This window comes from Macrobrachium nipponense, chromosome 39 (assembly GCF_015104395.2).
Source record: "Macrobrachium nipponense isolate FS-2020 chromosome 39, ASM1510439v2, whole genome shotgun sequence".
Taxonomy (NCBI): domain Eukaryota; kingdom Metazoa; phylum Arthropoda; class Malacostraca; order Decapoda; family Palaemonidae; genus Macrobrachium; species Macrobrachium nipponense.
In genome coordinates this window covers 472,497-481,307 of record NC_061099.1, presented here as the reverse complement: position 1 = coordinate 481,307, position 8,811 = coordinate 472,497, and the positions used below count along the sequence as shown (strand labels likewise).

The 8,811-nt window shown below is 38.0% G+C and overlaps 1 protein-coding gene across 6 annotated transcripts in view; it reads right to left on the bottom strand.

Annotated features, from left to right (window-relative positions):
* LOC135209990 (uncharacterized) overlaps positions 1-8,811 on the bottom strand; it is a 45,410-nt gene that overhangs the window by 9,750 nt on the left and 26,849 nt on the right. The window contains exon 1 of one of the 6 annotated variants that reach the window (XM_064242717.1): positions 733-885. The exons of 1 other annotated variant lie outside the window; for it this stretch is intronic. The gene's annotated coding sequence lies outside the window, so the exon portion shown is untranslated. Of the gene's footprint in view, positions 1-170; positions 310-486; positions 692-732; positions 886-8,811 lie in introns of those variants that run through there. 4 more of the 6 variants (XM_064242716.1, XM_064242720.1, XM_064242718.1 and 1 more) reach the window with 4 other exon arrangements.

Sequence of the window (8,811 nt, the reverse complement as noted above, 5' to 3'; positions counted from 1 at the left end):
GTCGATCGCTTTCTGCTCGTAGCTTTTTCTCACGCGAGTTTAAAAAGAAAAAAAATAAGATTTCTCACCGAAAGATGATATCTAATTCCCCATAACACAGGGCATTGACTTATAGCGTTGAAATTATCACTATTATTTCACAAAAACACCATCAACGAGAGAGTACTAACCACATCCCGCAGCCAGCAAGATTTTTTCTTTTCAATTCAGATGTGCACTAAACTACACTTTAATTATCGTGGTTCAGCTATCGCATCACGAACCGCCTGAAAGGAATGTATACATGTACGTGCATACACACACTCACACGCGCATCTGTTGTTCCACCGTCACTTCCGCAATTTCGGAATGGTGAATTTCCGCCCCCAATCCACTATAGGATGGGGGAAAAGGAACAAACATTCAATCACATATCACTAGTTGAAATATAAGTCCACACGAGGCAAAGCTCGCCATTATGATGTTTCACGAGTATGTTTAACTTACGAAAACCTATGGGTAGTTCTTCTTTATCTAACACAGCAGAATCACAGCACAACAGGTAAAACTTTACCTGAGATCTTCCGAGCGCTCGCTCGCTCGCTCTCTGTAGTAGATCACTGCACGAGTTCTAAATTTCCCCCAATCCACCCCACTCACGGCAGGTAGTATCCTTCACTGAATTCCTCAGACGAACTAGCCGTTTTCTTCCTCCACCATGAAAGCTACGGCTGCACATATAAAATAACCTACCTAAAAAAAAAATTCCAGAGAAAGGCGGGTTCCCCACAACACAACTTTACGATACGAACGAAAAGTGTTAATGTAGGCTAGTGGAATACCCTCACACACCCTCTCCGGGTTGGGAGCAGCAGCCCCCCGGCCTATATTTTGTCACAATCCCCCTCGCGCTCACGATGGGCGACTTAGCTATTTTCCCGTATGGCCACTGGGGCTCCATTGTTCAAAAATATCTCCTCTTATTACGGGCAAATACTGAGTACCGTATCCTCATCATCCTGTAAGATTTATGTGAGCATTTCTCTCAAATACTGTTCACTAAAAACTTATTAAAATTCTGTACATGGCAACTATCCAGGCAAACCCAACGGGAAGGACCCGCCCAGCAGACCTCTACCTTCTTGCCAAGAATTTTTGGGAGAGTTGCCCAAAAAACTATTTAAGATTGCATTTAACAGAAGAGGGAATGTGATACAAAGCCCTTCTAAGTAGCCACCTTTTTAAACTATTAGCCCATCAAACAGAATTATCGTCTTAATCGACGACATGAAAAAGGTTATAAAAGAAAACCAAAATTCGACAAAGAAAACGTCCAATAGGTGTATGGCTTCCTGTCAGGGACGTGCTGCGTGCTGCGCGTGCGCGCTACCACGAGAAAAATCAAACCATGCTGCTTGCGGCAGTGGCCGAGTGTATGTCTGTACCATGTCGCCGTCATACCCGCATCTCATGCCCCTCTTTAATTTAAGCGCTCATTATCATTGAGTCCGAAGGCCAAATTAGATTTATCGATCGGGACTATTTGACCCGAGAGTGGCTGAATTCTAGGGGCATTCCCAAGCTTGTTAAAATGGCTCTCACAATAGACCCACTTCGCCTGGCATTAACTAACATCATAAAACTAGAGAAAAAAGGAATTAGGAACATTAGCTCGTCATAGATAAAAAAAAAGGGAAAGAATAGAAATTGCTCATTTCTTAATAAAAACCACAATTCACGCTTATTTCAATGAGTCTGATTGGTGTTTACGTTGACAAAAATTAGACCTATGCTCTCAGAGTGTTATTAAGGCTTCTCTCTGGTGGTAGTACTATATATATAGGATCCATGGAGCCAAACATTAAAGCGTCTTGCTCATTTCGAACCTTACAGCATGCGCTGGCAATATATATATATATATATATATATATATATATATATATTAATATAATATATAATATATATATGAAGAGCTATATTGCAGTGTTAGGCTGACACTGGAAATCAATGGTTCCTTGTCACAGGAGGCTTAACTGAAATAGGCCAAAGTATTTTTCCTGCTTTTAATAAAATGATAACATTTAAATACTCAGATTAATGTTTCCGATTTTATATTTGTCATTAAAATATTCACTAAATTTGCACCCCAAGTAAAATATTGCGTGGTTTGCTCTTCGAGAGCATGGCTGCCGTGTTTAGGGGATCATGATTTGAATAAAAACCGAGTAACGTAGTGGGAACATCGTATTCCTAATTATGTATATATATATATAATATATATATATATATATATATATATATATATATATATATATGCTATATATATCGACTATTGTCTTTCCTCTCTGGAGATAATATATGTCAGAGCATATCGACCTTTTGATTCGCTTGGAGTCTCATAGGATGTGAGGTTTCTAGGCTTATACAATCCTTCAGGTATATCATCTATTACTTAGAGCAAAAGAAGCCCCGTTATTTTATCTGGAATCACGCAATTTGACGCCAGGAAGCTAAAATATTGCAAGCAACCCGCACCCCAGAGGATCTCTGAGGAAGCCCCGGACTATTAATACAATGGGCATTTGAGCTGACGAATGATGAAATTCTATACGAGCATACGAACGTTATCAGCCTAAAAAAAGGGGGAAAGAAAAAAAAAATCCCGTTTGGCGCTCGTTTTCAATTCTATCACTCAATCAATGAACGAAAATGGGAAAACCCGCTGGCCTTCCATCAAAGCCACTGGAGTTGTCAAGTAACCCTCATCGGTGGAAAGGATCTGACGCCCACATGTTTTCCCCTACCCAAAAATGCAATGGAGTCTCCACTCCCCTCGCCCGACTAACCCCCTCCCCATACACCCAGCTTTTCTGGAGGGAACCAGGAATGCGCATTGTAGAGTAATAAAGGCCAATGAATAGGAAGGAAACGAAAAGAGTGAGAGGGGGAGAGAGAGAGAGAGATAATGCAGGAAAATGGACGTGACATTTCGGGCAACATTGATCATCGATCACGAATTCTTGCATCTGCTGTTACTTGGAAATTATCAGTTGAAGAAAATGTTGGCATGCGAGATCATGAAAGGAAAAGAACGGCTTTCTGTGTGTGTGTATGTGTGTGTGTGTTTCCCTTTGTTTTCACTTGCTATACGATTGACAAAAGGAAAAGGGAAATGTTAGTTGACTGGTAGTATCCAGTAGGCTTATGTTCCCAAAGAGTTTAAAAATATTTTTGTTTTCAATAAATTCCATAAAATGTCAAAAGTTAACTGGATGTTTCACTTCTCTGACTAACAACTATGAAAATATCAATAATAAATTTTCTATGGACAGACTTTGTTCTTCAAACATTCACTTATAAACCAGATCTTGTTTTTCATGGCTTTGGCTTTGCAAAGATGTGTTTCATATCTTCTTGCATAATGAACAGCTTGAGTTCCAGCGACCTCATACAGTTGTTGAAATGTACTTCTGTTGTAATGTTGCTGTTGGTACATGATGAACCAAACAAAAACTTCTTTCAGTTTTCTTCTGAAGATTGAAAAAGAAACCCACAAAATCACTTTGTAACTTGTTTCTAAGTAAAACTAAATGTAAATACTTAGAAACAAGTTACAAAGTGATTTTGTGGGTTTCTTTTTCAATCTTCAGAAGAAAACTGAAAGAAGTTTTTGTTTGGTTCATCATGTACCCACAGCAACATTACAACAGAAGTACATTTCAACAACTGTATGAGGTCGCTGGAACTCAAGCTGTTCATTATGCAAGAAGATATGAAACACATCTTTACAAAGCCAAAGCCATGAAAAATTTTCTATATTTGATTTCAGTCTTTTCTTTTTTATTTTATGAACAAAACATTCGAAAAGGTTTTCACGGAAAATGAAGCATATTGTAAAGAAAAAACGAACTTCAAGTTAGCTGAAAATTAGTACGAACAGGACTTGTAACTGAAATTTCAGCAAATTACTAGACCCCATTCTCAGCTGGTGGCTGCTACAGGGGACAAGAAGGGTTACTAATAAAGCGGATAAAAGAGCTTGTTCCTTGAACTTTGGTATATAGTATTTGGTTTGGCTATAACGTCAAGGTTAAATGAGCACTTCAAGGTATACCACGAAGCGGAACTCTGTCTGTCGTCTCATAGATTAAACAAGTCAGTTTGAGGTGTAATTATGCCCTAGTAGTCACTGATTGTCTGCCATAGAGTGTTTAGTGAATAGTTGGGACACTGTATATGAAAAATTAGTTAATGAAGTAAAAAAAAAAAGAAAAAAGAAATATACTCTTCTTCTTTCCCACCGTTATCTCTACACTAAGGGGTCGGTTGCCTGATGCGCCTTTCCTTACAACACCAGGAATGATTTATTATTTGGCTAAGGAGTTTTTACAACCGCATGTCATTGCTGTCATCAACCACAGTTATTGGCGGTGAGCCTGGCCTTTAACTAAAAGTCTGGTAGGCGGTCCTTTACATTAGGAAGACTCACTGATTGGTGGGAGGAATGTGAGTGAGCCTCTAGAACTGACTGGATTTCAGCACATTGATACACATGGTCATAAATATCAAGTTTGTGGGGTGTCCTTTCACATAAGGATATGTTGGTGATTAAATGGCACATATGTTGGCTAAAGAAGTTGTTCTAAAAGACACCTTTGACCACAAACTTGGCTTATCAATGAGGAGGATCAAAAGCAAGAATCAGGAGTATTCTAATAAAGGAAATCTGCAAGCAGCCAAGCAGACCATTTCAGCCGCATGACAAGGTTGCGACAATCACTATGTATAAACATGGAAATAAAGGGAATTAGCCTACATATAGAGCTAGTAAATGCTGGGTTAAGCCTAGGACACTTCTGTCCTTGGCAGGTTGTGGGACTAAAGGAGGGTAGCTCAAGTGACTGTAGGATATGCATTTAAAGCCATGGGCATGCACTTCATGGCTTGACACAGGGACGATTATCTCACAACTTTAAAGGATCAAGTAATACATCTGTTGAAGAGACTTACAGTCAATAGGTTTAACAACTTTGCGATTCCTGAACAGAAGTTCATTGTGGCACAGAAATGTAAAGATTAGAGGGACACGCTCCTAGTTTTGGCTTATGTTAATTGTTGTTTAATATTTTTTATTACATTATCAAATACTATTACTGTATCATATAACGGTCTGATGTATTTACATTCCCATCAGTAACTGTTATAGCTACTGATGTCAAATGTTATGTTAATAGTTCAGGTCGAAACTAATTACTCAAATTAATATTTATTGCTAATATACACGTAATTGTGCATTGATTTCCATAACGATGATTATAATAAAATATATCATTATACGTTAAGACTATTTTCACTGCCACTTCTATCGTGCATGTATATTACTACTATTATTACTACTAATCAAGTTCAAACATGGGTCTTTTTGGAGGTTAATTTTGTCTATATAAACTCATTTTAATTATGTAGCTTGATTGCACCGCACATTTTACTTTGGTGTTAAGCCCATAACATGGCACAGGAGATGAGAGGAGATCTCAAAGAACCTCCAAACATAAGGCAAAAATTCGATATCGATTTAATGACACCAGCTCGACCAGTACTACGATTATATAATTAAAATACAAATAAAAATCCCTACACGCGCTTGTATTGTCATATCCTTTACGATCACTTTGCTCTTCTCCTTATTTTTCATAGGACGGTGAGACGAACAATTCGACGCCAGCAACTTGGCCAAAACCGAACGAAAGAGGATGCAGAAAGCAAAGAACTTTTGTCTAACTCCTAAGGAAGAATCAGGGTGACAATTCAGTTTTGCCTCTTAGGCCTAGAGGAAACAGGTAGGTATGCTCTGCAAGATTCCGTAGAAAAGTACCTGGTTTGTTCGTCACAAATAATGCGAATTACGTTATTCCTCACAGCATCGTGTATTCTCTTGACTGTCTAGTAAATTTACGGAGTCTCTCTCTCTCTCTCTCTCTCTCTCTCTCTCTATCTCTCTCTCGCTCTCTCTCTCTCTCTCTCTCTCTCTCTCTCTCATATATATATATATATATATATATATATATAGATATATATATATATATATATATATATATTGAAGTAATCAAAGTCCACAATTATGTAAAATGTGTATTAAAAATACATAAAAGACGGGAGCTTTCGTCTACTTGATCAGTAGACCTCATCAGCCGTACTGATTTTTCTTTTCAAAAAATATGTACAAAAAAGTTACGAAGGACAGGCAGGACTCTGGAAACGTCTCCAAGGGAGATAGCAACCAAAGCAAACTATCTTAATCATGTTATTCCCTCGTTCAAATGTCTGTCTGGCCAAAAGGCGAGCCGGTCGTCGTGGTTGAACTACCTCCTCTGTGTGCTCGGCTGTTCCCTCGTCCAAAACTTCTGCATCGGCACCTGCAATGGGGGTTCTTCCTTCCAATGCCTGGGCAGGAGAAAGAGAGACAACCTTGGCAGTAGGAGTGGTGCAAACAACGTCTGTACTAATATTTACAGTTTTAAGAACCAAATAATTTTAAAATGTATCCTCTTGGGTAAATGATTTGTTAAAATCAAACACGTTTAAAATATTAATAAGAGCCCCTTCAACTACTCTGCGTCTACTTGCGTTATTATCTTTGTAAATTACTCTCGCTCCTTCCCAGTCAATTACATGCCCTAACTCTAACGTATGTCTGGCAACTGAACTATATTTCGATCCCAACCTACATGATCGCTTGTGTTCCTCTAATCTTATACCTAATCCCCTGCCTGATTCCCCATAATAACACTTATTGCAATCTTTACACGGTACCACATAAACCCCAACGTCATCTTTCCTTTCTTTTTCATGATTCCTAATCAACTTTTGATTTTAACGAGGTATTATACCTAAAAGCTAAATCCAACCTATTTTCCATATTCTGTTTTAATAAATGTTGCACCCTTTCCAAACTATGATGATAAGGAAGCGGAATACACTGACTACTTTCCAATTCATATTTCCTGGTCGGTGGATTATAAAAGTTTTTTCTAGCCTTGGTAAACGCTTGGTCAATAAAATATTTTGGATATCCCAGTCTCGTGAAATCCTCTCTTATATGTTTCATTTCCTTTTCTATGTACTGTGGATCACAAATCCGAAGTCCTCTCGTTACCATGTTGACGATTACATTAGACTTTATACGTTGGCTATGGTATGAATAAAAAGGAATGTACATTTCTGCTTTGGTGTCTTTTCTGTATACACTAAATGTAAAGTTAAAAGTAACAGGGTCATGGTGAACCAGAACGTCCAGAAATGGCAAATTATTGTCGACCTCAAATTCAACTGAAAAGTTAATGGATGGCATCAAGTTATTAACAAATTCTAAAAAAACGATTAAACTGAATAACACTACCTTTATAAATCAAAAAGATATCGTCAACATATCTGACCCATAGAAAAGGCTTAATGTCCTCAGGACAACGGCTAACTAAATCAGCTTCAAACAATTCCATGCACAAATTAGCCAACACTGGAGATAATGGTGACCCCATAGCTATTCCGAAGTTTTGTCGGTAACCCTGCCCTCTGAAGCTAAATACAGTTGAGTTAACACAAAGCTTAATCAAATCAATTAAAATGTCAACAGGAATTTGTGGATTAAAGGTACCCTCCCTTTCTTTTTCCTTGAGTTTGTTTAAAACGAAATCTAATGGGACATTTGTAAATAATGCATTAACATCTAAACTAACCATTTTACCCTCGCAATGACCTATATTCCGTATTCTCTCAATAAAATCTGATGAATGACGTAAATGAGAAGGGGAGAATTTACCCAAGAAATTACTCAAAATCGTAGCTAACCATTTAGCCAACTTTGACTGAGGAGCACCACACGTTGACACTATGGGTCTCAATGGGCACCCCGGTTTGTGTGCTTTAGGTATGCCATAAAAATACGGAAGGAACGAATTCTTATCAGAAGTCATTTTAAGTAAATTATCACGCAAATCTCTATCCATGACCCGGCTGCTGATAGCCTTAAACTGCCTATTAAATTCTTTCTGTATTTCACTTATCGAAGGAATCGATACAAGCTTCGTATATGTATTTTCATCGTCCAATAATCTAAAAATCTTATTATTGTAATCATCTGCCTTCATAATTTTAACTTCTTTATTTCTACCCAACCTGCTAATCGCATCTCTGTGTCTGCGGGGTAACACTGTTTTCTGTGGTTCAATAGCACAGGCTGCCAAACATCCCTTTAAAAAATTAATTTGAGAATCTTGATTTTGATAATTGAATCAATTAATAATACTTAGTCCTTCAACTAAAAAATTATCCCCAGAACCCATGCAAAAATTGAACCCCAAACACAAGGCTTCTTTTTCTTCAGTGAAGATAAATTTAAAATGAGACCTTCCCTAAAAACCTTCAACCATGGTGAGTTTCTACATAACCTGTCTAATTTATCCATTAAAATACGAAAATGCACCACTCCCCTACGGAAGGCTATCTCACCCATTCTCCGCGTGGTGCCTTCAAACACATTAGAGTTAGGGCATGTAATTGACTGGGAAGGAGCGAGAGTAATTTACAAGGATAATAGCGCAAGTAGTGGCAGAGCAGTTGAAGGGGCTCTTATTAATATTTTAAACGTGTTTGATTTTAACAAATCATTTACCCAAGAGGATACATTTTTAAATTATTTGGTTCTTAAAAATATAAATATTAGTACAGACGTTGTTTGCACCACTCCTACTGCCCAGGTTGTCTCTCTTTCTCCTGCCCAGGCATTGGAAGGAAGAACCCCCATTGCAGGTGCCGATGCAGAAGTTTTGGACG